Source organism: Ochotona curzoniae, unplaced genomic scaffold (assembly GCF_017591425.1).
Source record: "Ochotona curzoniae isolate NIBS_2020 unplaced genomic scaffold, NIBS_Ocur_1.0 scaffold_4701, whole genome shotgun sequence".
Classification (NCBI taxonomy): Eukaryota; Metazoa; Chordata; class Mammalia; order Lagomorpha; family Ochotonidae; genus Ochotona; species Ochotona curzoniae.
The window spans coordinates 1,011,419-1,037,407 of NW_024467122.1; the positions used below are offsets into that span (position 1 = coordinate 1,011,419).

The window sequence follows — 25,989 nt, forward strand, 5'->3', positions numbered from 1 at the left end:
CACACACACTACACCCACAGCCACGGACAGAGCTCGGCACAGGACCACACACACACTACACCCACAGCCACGGACAGAGCTCGGCACAGGGACCACACACTACACTCACAGCCACGGACAGAGCTCGGCACAGCGACCACACACACTACACCCACAGCCACGGACAGAGCTCGGCACAGCGACCACACACTGCTGCCCCCCCACACATGCCCACAGCACAGCAACCTCACACTGCTCTCCACACATTGCCCTCAACACACACGTCTGCGGCAGAGACCACACACAGTTTGCCCTACACACATACATCCCACTGACAGTACAGTGGCCCCATCAACAGCCCTTCAGAAGGTATTTTTGACATCAAACCTTACCTGCCAGTCTGCTGCCCTTCTGGAGTCCTCTGCCAGTGGCTGCTCGCCGTGCCACCCACATCTCCACGTGAATGCCCTCTCTGAGCATTAGGTGTTTCCTCCGCTTACGACTCAGACTGCTGCGCCTCTTCTGGTTCCTTAGCTCTTCCCCACACCTGAGCCTGACTCTGACGTTTGGCGCATGTCCTGGAAAAGCCATTTCACTCCTAGGATGCTCCCTGAACCATTCCCACAGACCCCCGTGGAGTCTGACTGAGGCTCCCGGTGCTCAGCCCCTGCGTGGTGGCACACAGCGGGAGGCCACAGTAGGTGCCACGTAGTCCGTACTCCTGTGGGGTGACAGAACGTCACTCATGAGCTACCGGCACCGACTCCTGGTCTAATAAGAAGAAAACAAATCTGCAAAATGCTTAGCCCAGTCCAGAACACAGCAGCTGTAACGCTCCTCCGAGTGACAAGCCCATGACATGCTGGCCCCACCCATGGGGCAGGTGATACAACCAGAGCTGTCAAAGCAGGACTTCAGCCAGGATTCTGGAACCCAACCCCGCTTTGCTCTCCGTGGCCTCAGCAATGTACTTGCACAGCAGCCTAATAACACACGAGCCAGTTATCAGTGTATCGTGTTTTTTTAGCTTTTTTCCAGTTGGAGAAAATTTGTCATTATTCTTTAGAACTGTTTCACACAGTTCCACGAAAACACCATGAGGCTTCCTACAGCCACATGGCAGCTCGCAAGGAACACTACCCAAAGCAACATAACAACAATAACAACAACAATAGCAACAAAAATAACGACTTTCCATCAGCAGCCTGTTGCATAGGACTATTACAGTATAAAATTAGTAAACTTTTATGGTACTGGCACTTAATATTCCAATTAATATTGAGGAACTTAAAATTAATTTCTTTCTAAGGCAAGATTTAGTACTCAACTCCAGGGATCATGCTGGATGGACACCCGATGGCTGCTGCCACCTGGGCAATGTGTGCGGCAGCAAGGACCTCCTGAGCCAGGTGACCTGCGCACCCAGACCCCCTTGCCAGGGACTGCTGTGCTGAAGGAGGGCTGAACAGCAAGATGTGCAAGTGAAAGAGGGACCCAGCTCTCTCCTGACTCTGAGGGATGGGTGTCAGAGAGCACCAGGACAGATGGTTGGCTGGAGCAGCCGGTGATGTCCACAGTGGGACAGTGGGAAGGATGGATTACTTAGCACTCATTCTTCCAACTGCTAATGCTTTGGACCAGTAAGTCCTGGTGAACGAAAGGTGGGCTTTGTCCTATCTCTCTTGGCTTTGGTCTCCTTGGAAAAAAATTCCAATCTACACACACGACCCTTCCTACTGAGCCCCAAGAACAAAATCACCCCCAGAGATAATCAGAAGAGAGGCCACTTCCAGGGAGGGCTCACACAGAAAGTGTGTCGGGAAAACTCAGTGGCCAGGCCAGGGAATCCCTACGCCTGACCCAGGAGTGCCTTCTCAATAATGAGCACTTAAATTCCAGCACATTTCACATGCTCTCTTCCTTTAACTGCTGCCTCCTCTTGAGTTTGGAGACCTGTGGATCCTGCATCACAGCGAGGACACAGAGACCCAAGCAGGGCGGATGCCGCCCTCTGTGAGCCCTGTGCCAGCTCTGCACCAGGACACCAGCCATCGGCACCCCATCCCAGCCACAGCAGACAGTTGGCTTTGCCACCCCCAAGGAAAGTTTTAAATATCAGACAGGGTTGGGTAGACAGAAGGGAGTGCAGGAGGAAGAGAAGCGCCAGATCAAATACAGACTGTCGGCTAAATTTGAATTTTAGATAAACAGTAAATAATCTTTAATAAGCACAGCCCATTAAATATCTCATGGGACACACTTGTGCTAAGAAATCTGCATTTGATCTGAAATCCGAATTTGCCTGGATGTCCTGTATCTTTCATGTTAAATCACTGAGTCCTGGGTCACGGATAGAGGAGCAGGGAGGATGGAGAGGTCAGCCCTGTGAAACTGGGCGACCTCAAATGTCAGGAGAGAGAGAGGAGGGAGAGAGAAAAGGAGGGAGGCAGAGGGAGAGAGAAGAGAGAAAAGAGAGAGAGAGAGAGAACCTGCTCAGAGCAGGTAACTGAGGAACACACGTGAGTTCACCGGGGCTAGCTCATTTTCCCACCTCCACCTGCCTACGCTCTGTATCAGAAGGACACCATGAGGCCGCAGGGTGGTTTGTCCAGCATCACGCAGTTGGCCCCTGAAGGAGGCAGCACTACCTGAGATGGTCTGAGTCCCTGCTCTGCTCTCTACCCCCACAGGCGCCTGTAATGGCAGGAGAAGGGACAAAGAGACACGAGGCTTTGCAGTACAGGATCCATACACTTTGCAATGTTTCACCAACAGAACGCACCCAAAGGAGCTCTCACAGTGTCACCCAAGGCCATGGATGCTTCTCAAATGGGCAGTTGCCAAATCAGGTGTCAACGGAGCCTGGGATCCCAGAGGGAGCAGCGTGCACGGAGCCAGGTGGGTGTGGGCACTGAATGGAAAGCCCAGGAGACATGCAAGCTGCATGCAAGAGGAACAGCATCTCACACTGGTTCTGAAAGTGAGCCAGGAGATAACCCTGAGAAAGCCCCATGCTCCCACCTGACAGCAGAGGAAGCAGTGGATCCCGGGGCTGGTGCCCCATGCAGATCAAAACTGGTTCCATAAATGCCAGATCTCCTGGAAGAGTTTTGTCCAAACCACACAGAAGCTTTGACGCCAACCCAGTGGCAAGCAGAATGTGGTGTTTTTCTCTTCCGGCCTAAGATGAGGGGTCGGCAAAATGTTCATGGATGACGCATCTGATGAAAATCCCACGCAGGGGCTGCAACAGGTGTACCCCCCAAAAACTGCCTCTCTATTCTGTTTTCTCTGAGCTTTATCAAATACCCCATTTGCACTTTAATACAGCTTCCTCAAATTGAAATAATTCATACAATTATAGCAGCAACAGTCCATTGAGGACCCCACTTAATTGGCAAAAAGTTGGGGAAAGGAGTTCTTAAAGAGGCGTTCAGCTTCCTTTCCATCTTGCACCCAACAAGATGGCTCCTGCAAAGAAGGGTGTTGAGAAGAAGGGCCGTTCCACCATCAGCCAAGTAGTGACCCAAGAATCCACCACATTCTCTCATGGCACCAAGAAGCGACCCTGAGATCTGGAAGTTTGCCGTGAACAAGACCGAGATGCCAGAGGTGTGCACTGGCACCGTGCTCAACAAAGGCATCTGGGCCAGAGGAGTAGGGCCATCCCACACCACATCCACGTGACAGGGTCCAGAAAACATGAATGTCCAGGGTTACCTACAAAACTGCCACCATTGTGCATGCATTAAACTGACACCAAGGAAACAGGATGCTTTCAGTGAAAAAGTGCCCAAGAAGTGTGGCCATTTGGCAGGAAACAAGCACAATAAATCCCAGAATTTCATTCAGGCCCACAGGGCATGACACTGGTTCCCCACGGCTTGGCCAGGCCAGCTGCTTCTGCTCTGGGCAGTGCAGCACTGGGGACATGTGAGAAGAACCCCTGACCTCGAGTGTTCCCTTCCAGGGTGACAGGGAGGTCCTGAGCACGCTGGACCCACTCCTCCCTGGATGCTCGGCCTCAGCCATGTGGAGATGAAGAGTTTCAGGGTCACAGTGGTCAAGTTATGTTACTGACCATTGGTCTGGTCCTTCCCTCCAGCTCAGAAGAATACCAAGTGGCCAGGCTCCACTCGGGTCTGGGTCACTCGCCACCAGGCTCAGCAGAGCTTGTCACGTGGAGGAGCCAATCAGCCCCCACAGTGGGAGGACTGGTCTCCCTGCACCCCAAAGACACGCTGAGCAGGCCCATCCTTCCCCACAAAGCCTTGCTCCCCGTGATGTGCTTGTCCCATCTTCACACAGTTTTCCATACATTAATCCTACAATTGTCCATCTTCAGCTAGTTTAGCAACCTAACATGGATTCCGGTCTCTGTCTTGCTACGTTCCCTCAGGATGTAGCATGCAGGGCAAGAGCTGAACTCCCACGAGCCTTAGCCCCAAGGGGCGACTTCTGGGTCAGCACACACTCACCCAGCCACCACCAAGGGAAGGCTTCTGGGTCCACACACACCCACTGGCCCACCCACCACTGAAGCTAAGGCGCAGCAGGCTTGGAGGGTCTCAGGCAGAAATGTGTCTGTACAGGGAGACAGATGTCGGAGAGGCTACACTGCAGTCCCCCAGGGACCTTGTTGGGGGAGCAAGCTCAGTGCACGTGCCCCCTTGGGCTGAGAACGCGCATCAGCCCGCACATCTGTGGGCGATTGTCACATAGTGTCCTGGCATCAATAATAAGCAGTGCCAGCATTGGTTACTATGCCTGCCTTGAGCATCAATAACGCACCAGGCTCCATGATAAGCACGCGGCTTGATACTCTCGTTTGACTGACAGGTTGCTCATTTCCAAGTTACCTGAATCTGAGCCGCACACAGACTAACGCAGGTGTCAAGGTTAGTGGCCAGGCAAGCAGTTTCTGAGACCCAGACCAGGACCCACTGCACAGCAGATGGGTGACCCGCCCAGGGCCCACCCACTGCATAGCAAATGGGTGACCAGACCAGGGCCCACTGCACAACAGGTGGGTGACCAGCCCAGAGCCCACCCACTGCACAGCAGGTGGGTGACCAGCCCAGGGCCCACCCACTGCACAGCAAATGGGTGACCAGACCAGGGCCCACTGCACAACAGGTGGGTGACCAGCCCAGGGCCCACTGCACAGCAGGCGGGTGACCAGCCCAGGGCCCACCCACTGCACAGCAGGTGGTGACCAACCCAGGGCCCACCCACTGCACAACAGAAAGGCAGCCAGCCCAAAAGCCCACTTCAGGAGTTCAGGATTCTAAATCAGCTCCCCGAGTCCCCGGAAACAATACAAATGTACAATCCTGCAATTTGATCAAAACTTCCGGTTCCTCTGCAGGGAGCACCACCCCAGCCTAACCATCAGGCTAAACAGAAGGTGAGCATGCCAATCCCATTCATTAGGTTCGCCTCGTCCTCAACCAGAAGAAAAGTGACTCTCCATAGCAGATAGCAGAGTAACCTCTGTGCCCAGCACACACTCCTGCCTGACCCAGGAGCCCCCTCCTGCATTCAGCACACTCTCAGCTTGGGCCTGGAGCAGGGAGGCCAAAGCCAGAATGGAAACAAGAGGAAACGGAAGATCAATACACACAAAGTGCCCCAATTCCCCTTCTTCTGCAACAGGCTCAGCCGATAACCCTTGTCTTCTGCATGGCCGCCACGTGCATGCAGCCGTGGCCTGACTGTGCACACTCCCTCATCAGCACCTCAGACCCACGGCTGGTAACTGTCGCAACAGCGATGCCACCATCCCCCATCACTCCTGACATCCTCTGGGGCTGGGCACCTTGGCAGCAGGTGGCGAAGCAGAAGAGAGGGGTACAACTAATGGATTCTATTTAAGGACATGTGATGAAAATGTTGACTGGCCCATGACCAATTGTGTTCCTAGCGCTTAAATGTTAGTTAGCTAGTCAATTTGAATGTTAATTAGCCATAATGACAAGGAGTGTCTCTTTTTATGATCCTCTTAAAATGTACCCAGGGGCTAATAAGCAATGGGTGCATCCCATAAATACAATAAGTAAATAAATTAGCATCAGTTAATTTGAATGTTAGCAGCCTGTGCTTTGCGCGCTCTCCACCCTCCCTGCATTTTCCTCTCGGCATCTCTTCTTGCCTCATCAATTTCATGATCCAAACAATACACTGTACCGCTGCAGAGCAAGGTCAGATGTCATTGGATTCGGCGTAAAGCAAACAGCCCGTTTCACTCTTCAGCCATGCGCTGTCTGATAACCGAGCGGTCGGAATAAAGGTCAAAGGAAATGAGACTCATCAGGCTGGGCTCCCTGGCCTGTGCTTCTGCCGCATGATTAGCCACATGGGCAGTATGGGCCCCGAGGGTGTGTGGGGTCAAGCACCTGCCAGCCCCATGCTAAGAGCACTGGAACACTCTGCCTGGTGTAAGGGGCCTGGCTGGGCCGCAGAGTGGAGCAGAGCCTGGCAGACACTACAAACTGGGCCCCAAAGCTTGTGCAATCACCACCCCTCAGGACAAGGGCCAGCTAGGAGGAGGGACAGGAGGGCGGTCACGCCCATCCCCACCCCGCCCAGTCATGGCTGCCTGCTGGCCTGCAGTGGTCCCCAGGTCTAACAGAGAGAACCCAAGTCTCGAGCTGAGCAAGGGTTGTCTCTGGCAGCCTCTGCTGTGGGGCGCCTTGCCTGTAGCTGCCAGCTGCCACACAGTATGTGCCAGGGTTCTTGCTCATGACATGCAGAGGTCCCAAGAGTTGACTCTCCCTCCAGAAAGGGGCATGGCCCTCCGCAGTGGATCTGTGAGCCTGGCGCATCCAGGAGCCCCTGAGGTCCCCATCCAGCTGTGTCAGTCTGTGACTTACTCCATCCTGCTGCCACCAGAAACAGAACCTGCCTCCAGGGAGTGGCCAAGACCAGGAGCCGCAACCCTCCTCTTCTAGAAGGAGCTGACAGGGCTCATTTTAAAATGTCACATCCCTCAGGATCTGTGCAACCATTCAGGAACATGTGGCCAACACCCAGAGCAGGGAGATAGGGGTTTTGTCTTCCTGCAGGGATCTCACCCAGAATCCCTCTCTGACCTCGGCCCTCACAGCCCAGCCCTGGCCCTCTGGCATGGCCCCTTCAGCTCTGCCCAGGCATGGCTGCGTGGCAGGACTAGATCATAGTATCTGCCAGTGAGAGTGGGGACAGGGAATGAGTAATTTTGGGCTGGGCCAAGACACTACTCAGCACATTGAGAGGATAAGGTCTAGGGGCAGATTCTGGGCAGGGGTAAGTAGGCCCGCCCCTGTGGAACTGCAGGTTCCACTGGTTTCCTGAAGAGCTGGGGTGGTGACAGGCTGGGCTGGACATGACCATGGAACCCTTCAATACTCAAGGGTACTAGAATAGGGTATGGGCCAGGCTGGTCAAGGTTGCAGCACCGGCAAACACACCTAAGAACCGGGTGTCAAGCGGACCTGGCCACAATATCCACAAGCTCATACATAGGCCAGGATGGAGGGGCAGGCTATATTGGATAAAGGGCCAGCACCCAGAACATGTGAGATCTGGGTCTGGGAGCAGGCCTAGTGGGGAAACTTACAAAACTCCCCTGGTGGCCCATAGCTTCTGCTGGTGAGCATGTGACGCAGGCCTGGGTGTTGGTCAGACTCAATAGGGTATCTTCAGCCACTGGCAAGTGTGGAGGTGTGTTCTGGAGTGGGGGCAGATCGAGCAGGGCCAGGCCAACTTTAACTCACCAGCAAGTGCAAGAGCCAAGCTGGAATGTAAGTCATGCCAGGCTAGGCTATCATACCTATTGGTTTGCAAGAGTTAGGGATGGGAACAGACTGGGCAGGGCTTGGCTGAGCTTTAGCACTTGCCAGCTAGAGCTGTGACTGGGGGCAGGCCAGGACAGTCAGGCTGCAGCATCCAATGGCAAAGGTCAAAACAGGGGAAGTACTGTGCCAAGCTCGGTCAGAGCAACCAATGGCACATGCAGGATCAGTAGCTGGGAATAGGCCTGGCTGGGGAGCTAAGACAATGCCCTGGCTGGGTTGTGGTTTCCACTGGTGAGCACAAAAGCTGGAATGGGAGCAGCAATTTGGGCTGGTCATGGCTGGCTGCAGTCTCTCGGCATGGACTGGGACTGGGGTGTGCCAGACTAGGCTTGACTCCAGTACCCACTGGTGCTTGTAAGAGCCAGGGTGGATATAGAACAGGTTGGGCTAGGTCTTTACTCACACTGAACCATGCAAGGACTATATCAGGGCATGGAAACAGGTATGGCTGGGCTGTAACACCCAACAGTAAGAACTGGAATGGGTGTGGGCTAGTTGGGCAAGACCACTGTTCCTGACAGGATAATAGGTAGACTAAGTCTAGGCTAAGGACCCATCAGTGCATACAAGATCTCCCAGTGGGAGGAGACCTGATAAAGGAGCTTAGGAAACTCCTGTCAGGATGCAGTCCCTATAGGTGAGCACAAAAAAACAAGACAAGGAACAGCTCAGATTGGGTCAGATAACAGTACCCATTAGGATACGTGTGGGTCAAGTCTGAGGGCAAGCCAGGCTGAGCCAGTTCATAACACCCTGGCAGATCTGAGGACCAGCACAGGATGCAGGATGGGCTGGGTTGGGCCATAGCACTAGCCAGTTCACATTAAGGCTGGGACTGGGGCTGACTGGGCTGGTTAGGATGGCAGCACCTGTCAGTACGAGTTAGAACCAGAGGCAGACCGAGCCAGGCCAGACTATAGTGAGATTGGCCGTGCCAGACCAAGCCACAGTACACATGACACTGGGGTGGAGTGCGTGGGGGGAGTGCAAACCTGGTAGCAGAAATGTGGGGACTCCTCTGGTAGACCACTGCTCCTGCTGGTGAGCCTGAGCTGGGACTGAAGGCAGACCAACTGCAGGGCTACAGCACCTGCTGGCCTACATGTGAACTGGGTTAGGGGGATAGCCAGGCTGGACTAACCAACCGTATCCACTGGTGCATGCATGAGCCAGAATAAGAGCAGGCTGGTTGGGCTTTGCCACAGCATCAGCTAGCAGGTGGTAGGACCAGGGGCAAGTCCTGTCAAGCTAGACTATAGAACCACCTGGAGAGTGCAAGATCCAGGACTGGGAGTGCGCCCAGTAGGGAAACTCTGAGCCCCTCTAATGGGCTGTAAATCCCACTGGTGAGCTTAAGAACCAGGGCTGGGGATGGGTCTAGCTAGACAGGCAGTGGCACCTGCTGGCAAGAGTGAAAGCTGAAGGATGGAGCCAGTTGGATTGAGTTAAGTTTCAACACCCAGTAATGCATAGGAGAGCTGAATGGGATGTGGGACCATCAGTCCACTGCACATGTTGGCAGGCAGGAACCAAGCTTGGAGCCAAGCCAGTAGGACCTATTGGGGGTTGCTCTGACTGGGCTGCAGCTCTCGATCATGTAGTGAGGGCGGAATATGTAGTGGGAGGGATTAGGCTGGGCTATAGCATCTATTGGTTTACATAAGAGATGGGGCTGAAGACAGATCTAACCTAGCAATTGTGACTGTCGGCATGTGTGCTGGCTAAGGTGAGTGACAGAATAAGCCAGACCCAGTATTGGCAGGCACACACAGGAGTCTGGTCTGGGATCACCTCAGATGAGATTACTTTGAGGGTTCCCCCAACTGAACCACTAAATTCAGAACTCTAACCATGAGAAGAGTGGCAGGACCTGTGATCCAACAGTGGAGTGTATGTGTTAAACAGGGCTTCCTCAGTTACTGAAGGCAGTGCAGTGGACAGCATACCCAGATGCACACAGAGGACATGGCAGGCCACTGGAACCTGGGAAGGACATCTGGTACCATAGTAGAGGAAGGAGGGCAGAACAAATTTCTCAATGACCCCAGCCAGGCATTGACAGCAACTTTCTGGGCAAATGGAGACTCTGGGGTGGACTATGTCAGCCAATGGACCTTGGAGGGATTTCCTCATCCTTGGAGTGGCCAGATTGATGGCATGTCAGAACTATCAAAACCACTTGAACAGAATCCTCAGAACATGTGCCACATCAGGGACCCGGGGATGACATCAGGTGGTCGTTCCCCATTCCTGGGAACTGAGATGGTTGGGAGGCTGGGTATGGCTTCTCCCCTTGTTTCCTCCCACCCCCAGATAGAGAAAATCAGGACACTGTGGAAATAGCAGTCTCACTCTCTTTCCCTGGTCCTTGACCCTTCCACCCCAATCAACTGTGTAAACATCATCACAAATAAAATTAAAACAAAAAAAGTAGACTCAGTTCATCCCCCACTCATTGCAGGAGGGCAGTGACCACCTGGGCTGTCTTCTCTGGCCACGCTCCTAGCTGCAAACCCCGTGGTCAGCACATGCCCCTGCATTCCTCTCTGTGACAGATTCCCTTGCCTGGTTCCCTCAGAGGAGAGGCAGAACCCAAATTAACTCACAGACTCAGAGTAGCGGCACAGCACAAGCACAGCACGTATTCTCTGAATAGCGTCCAGTGGACAGCGCAGATGCTGGGCAGCAGATCATCTCCAAAGACAGCAAAGAACCCAGTGTAGAGTTTGAAAAAGAACAAAAGGGAGAGAAAAGCTGGACTGTCAAAGGAAGGGCTTGCTTCAGCAGTCCCTTAAGAGCTTTGTTTGATGCACTGCCTCTGCCTCTGATGGAGCCGTGAGGCACTGGTCCGTGTGGTGGCCCCTGGACACGGCAGGTGCTCCCGCGGTCCCTCAAGTGAGTACACACACAGAGGGCTTCAAATGCCCAAAGTTCCACTACAATGCCTGCAGAATTCCACCTGCATGTCCCTGTTCATCGAGTCCCTTTATTTTTTTTAAATATGTACTCATTTTTATTGGAAAGGCAGATTTACAGTGAGAAGGAGGGACAGAGAGAAAAGTCTTTCATCCATTGGTTCACACTCCAAGTGGCTGCAAAGGCTGGAGCTGAGCTGATTGGAAGCCAGGAGCTTCTTTTGTCTCTCCCACATGGGTCAAGGTCCCAAGGCTTTGGGCCACCCTTTGCTGCTTTCTCAGGCCACAATCAGGGAGCTGGATGGGAAGTGGGGCAGCTGGGACAGGAACTGGAGTCCATTTGGAACTGTGGCAAGTAAAAAGCAAGGATTTGGGCACTAAGCCATCGCACCAGGCCTGTCAAGTCCCTTTCTTTAGTGAGCTTACACAGGTGCTTTTAACAATGAGCGCACAGGTGGAGCAGGCACCACTCTCAGGATCCCAGCTGCCTCATCTGCCGAATTCAGGGCAGGAGACCCATGGGTGCTCAGATCCATCCCAGCCCGGAGCGGGCAGGTACAGGGGTGTGCCCTGTGAGTGGCCACCTCCCCCTCTGCCCACTGCGTTCTGCCCTCAGTGTTAGAGAGCAAAGACTGTTTTCAGAGGAGATCCAGCTGGGACACAACATTCCAGCAAACACTGGGCCAGCAGGGGTCCCACCAGCTGTGTCATAGAGATGCCACACTATATGCTGCCCCCAGCAAGCGGAACCCCACACTAAGCAGCCACACCATGCAGGGGCTATGCCAGCGCCATGGGCCTGAGCAGTCCACACCCAGCAAATGGTCACAAATACTACTGGCCAGTCTGAAGAACAGACTGAAAAAACTAGATATAAAAGATGTGGACCGGCAGCGAAAAGCTGGACATGTCATCCCGCACTCTGGAGAAGGCCAGAAATATTACCTAATGAATGGCTCAGCTTACCCTGAGGCATCTCAAGGGGGGCTCAAGACCCATGCGTGTACGGCTTCTGCAACTGCCATGAACAACAGCCCAGCGCTGGTCACCTCTGCCCTTGCCATGGCCAGTGCACAACGGCCCAGCGCTGGTCACCTCTGCCCTTGCCATGGCCAGTGCACAATGTCCCAGTGTTGGTCACTTCTGTTCCTGCCGTGGGCAGTGCATAATGGTCCCATGCTGGTCACTTCTGCCCCTGCCGTGGGCATTTCACAATGGCCCAGTGTGTGTCACTTCTGCCACTGCTGTGGCCAGTGCACAACGGCCCAGCGCTGGTCACCTCTGCTCCTGCCCTAGGCAGTGCACAATGGCCCAGTGCTGGTCACCTCTCTGAGTATTGTCCTCCTTCCTCTTCTCCCCATGACAGATGTCTCATCCAGGATCCAAGCCAGTCATTTATTCAACCACAAAACCACTCGGTGACAAGAACAAAGTAAATGCACTCACCCTAAATAAAAGGGCCGCAAAGGACATTGCAGGGCACACTCCCTACATGGCAGAGCAGCCGCTGCCCCACCTGGGCATCTTTAGTGCTAGGCCTTGTGAACATGTCACCAGAGTGTGCACATGGGTTTTACTGCATTCTCGGAGCCCAGCAGGCCTGCCTGGGCTGCATGCAGCAGTTGGTCTGGTCACTGCCATCTGGGCTCAGGCTGGTGCCACCTCATGGAGCCCCTCAGAGATAACCTGGGTCTAAGACAGGTGTTGCTCTCCCAGGAGGAACCGCCCCAATGGACCCTCTCCAGTTTGCCTGAGGGCTGTCACATCGGGTCAGGCTGCCCACCTAATCCTCAAGGCCACTGGCTCAAGCTGGTTAATGAGATGTCTGGGCCTGGGCCAGTCAGAAGGGCAACCCCCCTTCTCAGCCAGACCCTGACACATCCCATCCCTACACACGAAGTGGTTCAGGTTCCCTGGCACAAGGGCCTTCACACTAATGCCACAGGATGCTCAGGCCTCACCTGGACACACCTGCAGTCTTAGCATCCCATGCTAGTTCCCATTTCCTGTCTCCTACCGTATAGGAGTTAACCCAGTCCCTCTCTGTTCCTCAAAGAAACACTCGCTGCCTCCCCATCGACATGGCTGCCTTCTCCACCTCACTCCTCTTGGCAAGTTCTCCCCTCATGTGCTCGTGTATGTTTTCACTTGGGCTCACCCTTTCTCTCTCTCTCAACCTCTTCCTCCTGTTCTCCTTCCCCCTCCCTCTCACCTGCATCTCTCTCATCCTTGCCTTTGTGGTACACACAATCGACATGATCATTTGACACTCTGGCAGTCAGAAAGAACATGGGAGAAGCAGCACAGAACTGTCGGACTTCCACAATAATCTGCTAAAAACCAAGACACTCAGGACCACCCTCTCTCCCTCCTGAACCAGAATCAGCACTGTGGGCATCTTTGCCTTAGCAGGTGCCTGAGATGCACAGGATTTACTCTCTGTAACATGTCACACATGGAAATGTGCCCCAAACATCACACCAGCTATGCTCTACTCGTACTCCAGACAGAATTCTGTCAGTAGCACAGGACACAAAGTCAACAGAAGTGAAATAATTTGGATTAGTGTCACAAAGAATTTTCCAGATTAAGATGCCTGAATACGCAGTAATTTGGTCCATGTGTAATATGACAGCTCAGTGAACCAAGGTGCAGCTCTCACACCTCCAGCTAAATCTTCCAGACAAGTGTAAGGAACGCTCCGATCTGGGAGCACAAGGATTGCAAGCTCTCCTTTGCACAGGTGCCTCCAGGAGCAGGGCTGCTCTCCTGTCCAGGCCCCTGGCTGCACCCACCCTTGGCTGGGGACAGCACTGGGGATTGGGGGAAGAGTCACAGCACTAGAGGATTTGAAAGGGGGGAAAATGGCAAAAGGAACTCGAGAACTTGACACTGACTTCCACAAACTGGATGAGCATGGGAGTTGAAGGCCCCTGGAGAAGGAAGCCAAAATCCTGGAATCCCGCCTTCACCTCAGGAACAACGAGGCGGATCAGCTGCAGCAGCCCAGGATCGTCTCACATTGTGACAGGTGCTTAGATAAGGAGATGGAACCTCGTGGGCTTGCAGCGAGCCATGTTCAAGTCTATAAAGACATCCTCAAAAGCAGCCCTGAAATAGATGAGAAAGTGGTTGAATGATTATAGCTAAACGGATCTGTGACTTCCAGGATGATGTCCTTGGTTCACTCAAGTTCAACGGACGCATCACTGACATGTTAGACAGACAAAAGCATTCTTTCCGGCTCTGAAGACCTCACGTAAACTAGGAGAGAGCCACGTACAGTGATGGCCAGACTGAAGACCCAGAGTGCCTCAGTCTCAACGGGTGTGACTGGGACAAATGTGAATCCAACCAGGTCAGCCACAGTGATGCAGCAGGAATTAGTAGGAATCAGCAACTTTATTTTAGTAAGGGATGGGAGGGGAGCTAGGCACATGACTCAGGCAGCAAACAGCTTAGAGTTCCAGGCTTTGTGACCAGCACCCAGGCTTCCTAAAAGCCCTCAAATATCTGAGGGCATTGCTTAATCAGGTGCTGAACGATACTCTGGGATGTGCTAGTCTTGTGGACACTACTCAGGAGTCCCAGTGTCCACTGCTCCCCTGCCCACAACCAGGGCACACACACCCAGCTGCCTGTCCTCTGCCCACCACCGGCACACACACCCTGCTGCTGCCTGTCCCCTGCCCACCACTGGCACACACACCCTGCTGCTGCCTGTCCCTGCCCACCACCAGGACACACACCTGGCTGCTGCCCATCCCCTGCCCACCACCAGCACACACACCTGGCTGCTGCCCATCCCTGCCCACCACCAGGACACACACCTGACTGCTGCCATCCCCTGCCCACCACCGGCACACATACCTGGCTGCTCCCTGTCCTTCCTTCAGCTCTCATGTAGATGTGCTGGACGCTAGGATAAATGAGGAGCCCTTTCTCAAGGCGGCTGTACACCCACAAGTCACTTCTGTCATGGCTTCTGTCTGGGGTCACCTTACACAACTCAGTGAGTGAATGAGTGAGTGAACAAGGTGATTCAAATAGTCATCGTGAGGTTGGGGGAAGGCTCCCAGAGACATCATGCATAAGTCCCTGAGCACACCGCAGACACTCACCCTGGAGGGCAGGACGTGGGGGAGGGACACGAGAGTGGTCTTGAGCTGTGTCTGAAGAGAAGCAGCTCAAGCTCTTGGTCACAGGAGGTAACCCTTAAGTAGGATGGCCAGTCACAGAACAAGTTCCCACAGAGGAATTTCCAGACCAGGACGGGAAAATGGGCTGGGCACTAGGTGCCCTGAGAGCTCATGGTTGGATGTTCACATCAAAGAATGTATGCACCAAACATGCACAGGGTAAGAGGGATGACATTGTTGACAAAGAGAAACCGCAGTCATGGAAATAGCAAAATGGACTTGAACTCATCTATGCTCAGGAACTGGGCAAATTTTACTAACAATATCAAATTGCTAAATGCAAGATTAGCTTGGGCCAAATGTTTCTGAATATCTGTTGGAAATGAAATCAATTTTGTACTTTCCAGTCCTTTTAAATGGCCCACCCAAGGAGAATGCATTGTTTTTTCAGAGGATATCCACTGTGCTACATGCATTACGGCCAAGCCACAGATTTAGAACACACAGTAACTCAGTGTCAAGATGGCTAGATTAATAGCTATATCCTGAATTGCACTGAACGAGAAAGCCTTTCCTACAGTAGATCAGAGGAACTTCAATGACCTTGGCGACTGCTGAGGGGAGTCTTGCTGTCTGCATCACTGGGATTCCTGCCCAAGTGACAGACATTAATTAATCTCTCTGAGAGAGCCCTCCCACTCAGGACCCACAGACCCAGGCACCCTTTGGCTTGGCATTGGAATGTGCAACCCAGTCTCCGGGCATTTACACTCAATGCCGCACTTGGGGTGAAAAAAAATTATCTCCACTATACGAGCATCAAATATCCTGACATCACATCAGAATAAGCCATCTCTTCCCTTCCCACACAGCTAGCTCCCCTGGGATCACAGCAAACTCACAATCCACTTCATAAGAACCAGTCAATATCCAGCCATTGCTATTCAACCTGCATTTTGGCCTGGGACGAACTTGGCTTGTTTGATTTTTAGCCCCGTACCTGAGCTGTCAGACACTCGTCAGAGAGACCCACATGGTTAGAGGAAGAACAGAGCAGAAAGGCAGCACAGAAGCAGAAGGGCGCACAGACACTCCAACTCACAAGAATCTCCCAGAAAGGAGAATACATTCCGTGCATCCCTTCAGTTTCCATTGCCTCCACTAAGCATTCCACCACAAATTACCACCATTGTTGGACAGCTTCATTTATTCATATTCCATGTCTGAATTTCCTTGTCTCTGCAGAACACAGCTAAACGCCAGACACACTGCACATTCACCACTGTAATGGATCACTCGGAAGTTGCTACTCAGTCCCACCGGTCGTGGACCTTCTGTGGGCCTACACCATGCTGCTTTCAGGACGGTTGGTGTGGAATAAACACTAAAGTTGGGTAACCGTATGGCTCTTGGGTTGTTGTGTTCCCTCAAGATCCCTTTGGCTACTCGGGGTCTTCTCTGTCTCATTATGCAAATGGTAGTTGTGTTCCAGTTCATTGAAAAATTCCACTGATATTTTGATAGAGATCTTATAAGTAAACCCACCACCACAGACACGTGGTGGGAATATGCACTGGGAAGATAACAAACCTTTTCATCAGTGGTACTGGGAAACTGAATAACCCGTGCAGAGGAATTAAAGCCAACCAAGGTCTATCATTAGATGCAAAATTCAACTCAGAATAGAGGACCCAAAGGTAAGGCTTGGAATGCCCAAACTCCTAGAGGGAAACCTATTGGAACCACTTCAGGATCCTGGAATGGGAAAGAATTTTTTTAATCAGATCCAAAAAAGCAGAGGAAACAAAAGCAAAATTGATAGTGGGATTTCACCAAACTAACTTAAATGGATCGGTCAACAGCAAAAACAGTCAGACAGAAGATGTCTACAAATCCAAAAAGGCGTTACTAGCTGGACTACGTAAGGCTCTCAAACAAGACATCCACGCTCAGAAAGAGAACACAAAATAAGGTCAGCATCACCGACCTTCGGGGGCAGACGAATCCAACCCGCAGCGCGAGAGCCCACATCGCTCCAGGCAGCTTGACAAAGAAAAACAAATGCTGGTGAGGATGAGGAGAGAAGGGAACACCTAGCATTGTGCTGTGAGTGTAAAGTACCATCGAACACAGACCAGCAGTGGTCCCTGTTCAACCAACAGAGCCGACAACCCAGCCACTGAATTAGCATCCACTGCACTTTCACGTCCAGGCACGGCGCTCACCAAGAAACCCCTTCAAGCAAGCTCACTGAACAACACAGTCCCCGTTCGGGCAGTTCTGAGCTTGCTGTGTCGTCTGCCCTGCCTCCTGTGCTTTGCTGCGGAACCACTGGGCGGAAGAGTGTACTGGAGGTCTGCAGACATGCCCACCTTGCTTGCAGTGTCCATCGGGGAGCAGGTGAGACCTTCAGGCCTAGGCCAGAAACTGACCTCTGATGTTGTAGCACTTTACAATTTTAGGAATGCATGACACACACCCCTGGGGCATCCCGAGGCCACTGGAAAGCTGGAGTGAGGCTGGGTTTCTGGTGTATAGCTGCCTCTGACCCTGATGCCACTTGATTCTAAACTCCTGGTTTGCTGTGTAAACAGTGGTAAGGGGGATAGGGTCTTGAATCACCCACACAAAGAAGAAAGCTGTACTCCTGTTCTGCATGTCTGAGATACTTATTCTTAGGTCTCTTGGAATACCAATTTTCTCCTGATTACAGTTGGGATAATATTGATGCTTCCACACAGGATGGTGATGGGTAGTAAAGATACTATGTGTGTGAGCTCCCTGCTGCCAAGCACATCACAAACGCTCTAACGGCACTGACCATCTTTTCATCACTTGATGAAGGTGACAGCAAAGATGGAGGTGATGGGAGTGTGGCAGTATCTTGAATTCAGCATTTGTCCCAGATTTCCAACATGTCCATGCCTGACCCGACAGAACTCAGCAGAGCCAAGCCCACATGGTGACTCCTCAGCGGGCCAACGCTGAGAGCCGCAGGGCAGCCATGGCACCAGTGCTGTCCACACTCAGGGCTGGCAGGCAGGGCAGGGAGGCAAGGTTTATGCCAGTGGGGCAGGAACAGGAGTGAGGTAGTGGAAAGGTGGCAAGGGGAAGGGAACATGGAGGTACCTGCGGTTCCTTATGTTCAGGTGAGCCCGCAAGGTGTGGGGGATTGAGGGCAGGCCCCAGAGGATTGGTGTTTGAAGGCGAATGCCTCAGGATGATTGGTAGGTGGGCAGGGTTGGGGACGTGGGTGGGAGATGGGGGTGGGAGATGGGGGTGGGAGGTGGGGGTGAGATTCTCAGGTGGAATGCTGGACTGTCTGGTGGACAGGCGAGTTGTGAAAAAGAGAAAATGGCACCAGGTCCAGGGAGGCAGGGTCTGTCTCCACAACGATCTTCAAATTACCCCTTACAGTGACCACCACGTGCCCTGCCAAGTGGGCAGGGGCCTCTGCAGGTGACGGAGCAGGTGTGTCTTCACAGGCAGAATGAGGGCAGTGGGCTGAGAATGCCGTGCCATTCCTGAGCTGTGGCGGCAAGGCCACTCAGCTCTGCACACTGTCCCTGGGGGTGCAGGGCTACCCCCCCGAGAAGAGTTCCTCAGGACACATTCCCCCTTGGAAGATGCAGGGTGAGAGGAGTGGGATGTGTGCTCCTGGAGCCTCAGCAGGAACCACCTCCCAGCAGGTGTGCACAGGGCCATGAACAAGCCAGCCAATTGTTTCCTAAATCCTGCTGCAGGCAACCGTTGGTCACGCCCCTTCCCCAAGCTCCAAGTTCAGTTACTTTTTATTTATTGTAATTACTTTAGTAATAAGATTTGTTTCCTTGTTATTATATATATGACTGTTCAGAGTCACAAAAAATATAATAGCCAAAAAGAGTTATGCATCTTATTTATCTCCCTGGCCGTTGTCGGACCAGCGGGAAGGGCGGGGGCAGGGAGGAGCCGTAAATAGAGGACAAAGTGTTTCCTGCAGAGGGAAGATGTACGGGGCACATTTGCAAGAAGGAGGCAGGGCAGTGGAGGAACTGGACCAATAACTCAAAAGGGCTCAGCGGCCCAGACACGTGACCAAGGAGGCCGCCTGCAGGCCCGGCAGGGAGGGCCTCTGTGAGCGACCTTAGAGTCTTGATGGGCAGGAGCTTTCAGAAGCACACTGCTCAGGCTGTGGGCAGGGCGAGGCTCCCCTGGTAGCCAGCCTCAGAGGGGAGGTGTCCTCTGGTTCCCGCCAGGTCACTTCCCTGCCAGGCCGGGTCCTGAGGTGGGGCACCTTGGACAAAGGCTCCTGGCTGGGCACCGGCTGCCCCTGCACAGAACCTGACCATGCAGGGTGCCCTGAACAGCTTCAGAGACACCTCCCCGAGGGCCACTGTGAAGCAAGATGCCACATCGTCCTGTCCCTGCACCAACCATCTCTGTGGAAAAACCCAACAGCATTGGCCGAAGCCCAGGATCTCAGCTTTCTCTGCTCCATGTTCTCTGCACAGCTCGTTCCAGCCTGGACCCACTCCGTCACTTTAAACCACAAGGACAACCAAAACTACCAAGATTCTAGACTCAGGGAAGACTTCCAGGCCCTTGGCCTTGAGCTCACCCTGGCCTCTGCGGAATGTGTTTCCCTGCAGGGCTCACCTATATCACTTGGAGAGACTGACACATGAAAATCAAGAAGGCATGGCTCAGTCGGCTCTGTCCAGCCCTGGGAAGGACTGGGGCCAGCGGGGAAGCCCAGCCAGAGCCACTCTCCAGTGCTTGGGCCTCGCTGGCTTGGAACTTGGCTGGCTGATTGTGATTTGAGTCACAGCAGGTGAGGGGCAGTGGAGAGGGTCTCAGATAAAAATGCAGGAGTGCCGAGGTGAAGCAATGTGTGTAAAACCACATAGCTAGAAGGCAGCCAGTCCTGACCTGAGCCCACACCTTATGCAGTGTGTATGTAAAGCCACATACCTGGAAGATCGCCAGTCCCGACCTGAGCCCACACCTTCAGATTGCTTCAGCTCTCTGCACACATCCCCATCATGATTGCCACAGGTGAAGCAGGGCAGAGAGCAGGGGAAAGAGAAAGACAGTGAGATCCATTGGGGAGAGAACCAGCAGGTGGAGGAGCCCACTCACTTTCTTCTCCCTCTCTCACTCTGTGTTCTCTGCCCCAGCTCCCCCTGTCTGTCACTTTACCTTTCCCATAAGCAAGTAAATCTCTGACAAGTAAACCCACATGAAGGGCAGTGGGCTCCCTCCTCCTGCCCAAGAGCAGAGACCTCTGAGAGAGGATGGACAGAAGGGTCCTCCCTCCACTGCAGAGATGCACCTGCTCTAGGAACAGTCTGGCCGTAGAAAGGCTTGCTGGTACAACTTCTGAGTGTAGCAACACAGTGCCTACAAGAGGGACAGCCATAGGGATTCCAAGAGAGAAAGGGGGCTCCTGCTGCACCCCTCCAGCCCTCTCTCCCCAGCTTCTCCTGTGCCAGGGGGAGAGACAGACAGGAAAGGCAGAGCAAGCATTAGCAGGCAACAGGCAGCACACAGCCACCCAGCCACTGCAGCACACAGCTGCCCAGTCACTGCAGCACACAGCTGCCCAGCCACTGCAGCACACAGCTGCCCAGTCAATGCAGCACACAGCCACCCAGTCACTGCAGCACCCAGCTGCCCAGCCAATGCAGCACACAGCTGCCCAGCCAATGCAGCACACAGCTGCCCAGCCAATGCAGCACACAGCCACCCAGTCACTGCAGCACCCAGCTGCCCAGCCAATGCAGCACACAGCCACCCAGTCACTGCAGCACACAGCTGCCCAGTCACTGCAGCACACAGCCACCCAGTCACTGCAGCACCCAGCTGCCCAGCCAATGCAGTACACAGCCGCCCAGCCAATGCAGATCGCGACTTGCATAAAACCTGTGAGTGTCCCCAGGAGCTGCGGCCTGGCTTGATCAATGACTCTGCAATACAGAGTCATTTGTGATTTACTGCTTCTGGGAAGTGGGGTGGGGGGGAGGACCCATCAAGTCCAGGCACAGTTGGCAAGCGCTGGGGATTAGCGTTTGGCAGCATTTATTATTGCTGTTTATGATGCCATAAATTAGGTTTATGCTGATATAATTAATAACCTTAAATTTGGGAATAAATAGTCATATTTTTTCAGAGCTGCCACTTTGAGAAGGCGTGGCACCCTCAGCTCCCAACATGACACGGCTCTGGGTGCGGGGTGAGGGACGGTCAGCAGGGAGGCCCGGGAGCGGACTCCGTGACCTCGCACCACACCCTGCCACCTCACCTGGTACACAGGGGTTCCTAGCAGTGATTTCCATGTTGTGCTCACAGACAGCCCCACAAGGCCAAGTGCCCCACACGTACCCCCAAACGTGGGCCCCCACCACTCTCGGAGCTCACAGAGCTATGGTGGTCTGAGGTTTGTCATGTGGAAGGGGGTCTCTGGCGGGGGTCTCTGCACAGTCCTGGCAGTGCTGTGTGAACCCCTGATTGACGCGGAGGGAGAGCATGAGGGCCCAGTGCCATCCAGCACTTAGCGGAGTCAGACGTGTATCTGTCCCTCACAGACAGGGCTGTAATCAGATGTCTGGCATTGCCCAAGACAGCACCCAGGCCTTCACAAAGGCTGTGCCACCTGTCTCTACGTTGCCCCAGAGCTTTGTAGAACCAAGCTCCAATTTCCATCCTGTGTTGATCCTGTTCTGTTCCAGAGCCCAAGGCTGCAAGTGTAGGCTCCTCCGTCGGCTCGGGGCAGAAGGCACAGATACCGAGCACCAAGTTTTCTCTACACAGAGGTCCTGTCTGAGGATGGCAAACGTCCTGCAGGGCTTGGTCACAGGAGCCCTGCACCACCCTAGCCTCACTCACAGGAGACCTGCAGAGCAGAGGCCACAGACCAATAGCTGGGAAGAGGGCTCCATGCCTGGTCAGCCCCAGCCCTGCGGGGCCACGCAGCCAGTCCCTCCTCCTCACAGGGACCGTGGAGCAGGCAGGACACTCTCCCTCAAGCTCTGTAGGCTGTCCAAGGAAACCCCGTGCCTCACTGAGCAATAAGTCGAGAGACACTGCCCTGACTACCTGATAGCCATGGCTTCCGATGCCCATCTGGCAGCCAGACCCTGGCCTCTGCCCCTCACAGGGAACACGGCTTCAGAAGTCAACATGAGCAATAGATCTGCGGACACAGGCACCGGCCCCAGCAGTGGCAGACCACAGGGCAGGACCTGCAGACCCCAGCTTATGAGCCCAGCCCTGTAAGGTGTTCCCTCAAGACATCAAGGACACTGAGAGAAGAAGGCAGTGAAGAGTGTTAAGGAAACAAAACCTGCAGCTCAAGATGTCAGAAGCCATTTCCTCTCCTAATCTAACCTGAGGCAACACATCACTGCCGTGTGCCTCAGTCCAGACCACAGGGACCTGCACCCTACCTGCCAGCCAAATGCCATGGGCCCTCAGAAGGGCCAGGCGCACCCAGGGCGCTCACCCTTTGGGAGCTGCATGGTTCACCAACATCGCAGTCAGGGGACAGGCCTGGAGTGTGCCCCCTGACTCCTTCTGCCCAGCCCTGGTGAATCTGTAAAGCAGGAATGGAATGCTGTAACCTTGGAAACCAAAGTACCAACCTGAATGCTTAGCATATCGGACTGACAGAGAAACAGCAAAGTTGGTAAGGATGGTCTGAGGACCCAGCGCTTGCCTCTCCCCTCTGGGAATGTGAGCACATCACTCCTTCAGCTTGCTTATTGATTGATTGATTGTGGGAACAGGAGAGCATGCCCCCCTCTGCTGGTTCACTCACTACATTTCCTGCAACACCCAGCCCTGTATTAGATCAAAGCCAGGAGCCAGAAGTCCATCCAGGTCCCCCGAGTGCTGGAACCATCACCTGTGCACTGGCAGGAAGTGGGAACTGGAACCAGAGCCAGGACTCACACCCAGGCGCCCAGAGCAGCGTCTCTCTAACAAGGCCAAACATCGGCCCCATCTGGGACTTTTCCAAAGAGCCTCATCTGGCAAGAATCTGCCTCAAACACAAATCCACATCACGCCTGACTCAACTGGCTGCTTTCGCAGATTTAGCTCAAGGACGTTAGCAGGGAAACTCACCAAGAACATAACAAGAACATCCCCCATCCGCTGTTTATAATACGAGAGAATTGGCTGAATGGATCACGGCCCATCAGTAACACAAGATTGTTGTTTTAAAGCCTGATGACATCATCTGCATCCTCTACCATGGGAAGATGTTGGACGTTGATAAAATCTATTTCAAAATGTATTATCTTGCAAATCAAAATAGGCACGATTCTAGAAACACGTAAGAACATAGCTGTGTACTTGAAGCGGTCGGCAAGTGAACACATGTCTGAAGGGCTCTCTCCAACTTGGGACAGACTCCATGCAGCTGCTCCTCTGGTGAGGGCAGTCGCCCAGTTGCCATCCTGGGAAACCCCATTGTACAGTGACCCTGGGGTCGGGAGCTCTAAAACAACATCTTTGCCCCATTCACATTGACCGTTCCTCCTTTGCCCACTGGAAACAATAAAGCCATTTTGGTTTACAAAAACAAGTCGTATCCCCAGCGCAAGCCCGGTACTGATCCAGTGGGGATCCAGCAAGGGGATGCTTAGTTCTACCTGTTGTCAGAACCACAGACTGCACTGCACAAGCCCCCCTCTCCTGACCCAGCTGGCTTCCAAAAAGGTTCTGCCCACGGAGGCACCGGGAGCTGCGAGGAGGGCAGGGGGACAGAGAGAAAGCTGGCTCTGGGCCCACTTCCAGGTGCCATGGCTGGAGGCTGCAGGTGAGTGAACCTTGCCTCCTCACACTGCACTCTCCAACAGTCATTGAAGGAGGCACTGCAGGTCACCTGGCCACTGAGAAGCTGTCCCTTCCAGGCTGACCTCCCAGCCAGCTGCTGGCTGAGCCAGGCCCACTCCCCATCTCAAATCCCCAAATGCCAGCCTGGTGGCATGCCTGGGGCTGGCCCTCCTCCAGTGCTCTGCCTCTCCCGGGGCAGCTATTTCCCTGCCTGTCAGTCTGGCATCTGCTTCCCCCTCTCTCCAGCTTCCAGATCCCCACCCTCTCCGGGATCCTGGCTTGTCATCAGGAAAACATGAAGCTGTTTTCGCTCCTCCAAATGCCCCAAATTTACTGCATGCAATATGGGGCCAACGGTCTCAGGCTTGCTACTCACGATTCCCTGGGGAGAATCTCCCTGTGCACAGGTCCTTACTCCCCTGCCCCCGTCTTGAGCAAACCACACTTTCTTCAATCCCAAGTGTGCTGAGCTGAGGCTGAGCTCTGTGCCACTCCGCAGGAGAGCTGGCCAGACGGCAGAAGATAACCACTCAGAGGAAACCAGAGACCCATTACTGGAGCGGCTGTTTGTATTGTCAAGTGGCCAGGGAGGGGACTGCCTCCTCTAATGACCTCAAAGTGACAGATGTCGTCTTCCCTGCAGCATGATGTACAGGGCCAGCTCGGCCAGAGTCCCCAGGGCAAAGCCTAGGATTCTCTCCTGCCCCCGCACCCCCATCTTTCAGGTCCTTCTCCCCACAAACAGCATGCATACTCAGGGCCACCATCTGCTGGCACAGGCTTCGCTCTGGGAAGTGACGAGTTGCCCTACTGGGCAGCTAACCTGCTCACCGGTCTGTGTCCTCTGTCTGAGTTGCCCAAACCCTTGTTCTTTACGCTGTTACATGCGGTTAAACCAGCGAGACCTCAAGTCTATTAAAAAGTTGGTGTGGTGTTGTGTAATAATGGGTTAAGCTGACCTCTGCTATGCCGGGATCCCAGACACTCACTGGCTAGAGTCCTGACTGCCCTATTTCTGGCCCAATTCCTTGTTGATTCTCCCAGGAAAGCAGCATTAGATGGACCAAGTCCTTGGGCTCCTGCACCCATGTGGGAGACCTGGATGAAGCTCCTGGCTTGAGCCTGGCCCAGCCCTGGCCACTGGTGACATTTGAGGAGTGAACCAGTAAATGAAACATTTTTCTCTTGAACCCCCCCTCCTACTCCCAAAACTCTTCCAAATAAATAAAGCAAATCATATGGGGGAAAAAAAAGCACTAACTCTTTACCTCTTGGACTTTAGCATCCTTACTACTGAGAGTAAACAGCAATCAACACCCCACCCAGCTGGAGCACTCTGGTAGTTGAACTTGGACTTCCTGATGTCTCCTGAGCAAATCAGAGCAGGAGAGGCAGTATTCCAGTGTCGGCTCCACTCCTCGCTGTTGAAAACCCTTCCTGGGAGACTCCATGGAAGACCTGCACTTCGGGCCCACAGGAGTGATACAGACACCAAGGGCTCGAGCAGGAGGGTCTTTGCTTGCCACCAAGGTGAAGTCCATGCATGCCTAAGCTCATGGTGAGGCCTACCCAGCCCATGGTGGAGTGAAGGCTGGTCTCCAGGCTACCCCTGCAGTGCTGGCTGATGGACAAGGTGGCCCTGACGTTCACAGGTAGACAGCTTCCCTCCGGGCAACCAAGGGTGACTTCTGGACACTTGGCTGAGCTGACCACATGAGGCTTTTCACCTCTGCAGGTCTCCAAGCAGCCATGCTCCGAGTCCCCCATGCACACAATGCCAGTCTGTGCCCTGCTTCCCAAAAAGGATCTTGCCACAGCTATCAGAATTCAAACTAGTGGAACTGGTGCCACCTTCTGCTCCCTTGCCTTGTCCCCCTCACACCTGAGTCCACTTCGTGAGCAGGTCAGGAGGCCCCTGTCCCTTCCCTACTTCCTACACCAATCAAGCTGCATTTTCACTTCTACTGCAACCCCGTGAGCTCACTGCTAGCGACATGTGACCCACCTTGAACACAACTCCAGGAGTCCAAGAACCGCCTCATCAGCGTCCCAGATTCACCTGGACTTCAGCTTAGCTCAGTACAAACTCAACACTTTACAGTGGTAAACTGTTTCTTCTAGAACTTGGCATAGTCCTTCCTGCTTGCTATGACTTTCTACGCTCAGACATGACCTACATTTAGGAAGCTGTGACTTCATCTCCCCAGCCAGTTACCAAAAATGCCCCCACGATCCCCACAAAAGACAGCTTCTCTGCTTATCCTGGCAACTGCAGGGGGAGCTCGTCAAAGAGAAGGTCTA

The 25,989-nt window shown here is 53.6% G+C and overlaps 1 protein-coding gene across 1 annotated transcript in view; it reads right to left on the bottom strand.

The window, feature by feature from the left end:
* The window catches only part of AGBL1 (AGBL carboxypeptidase 1), a 472,681-nt gene that overhangs the window by 272,482 nt on the left and 174,210 nt on the right, over positions 1-25,989 (bottom strand). The window lies entirely within an intron of this gene.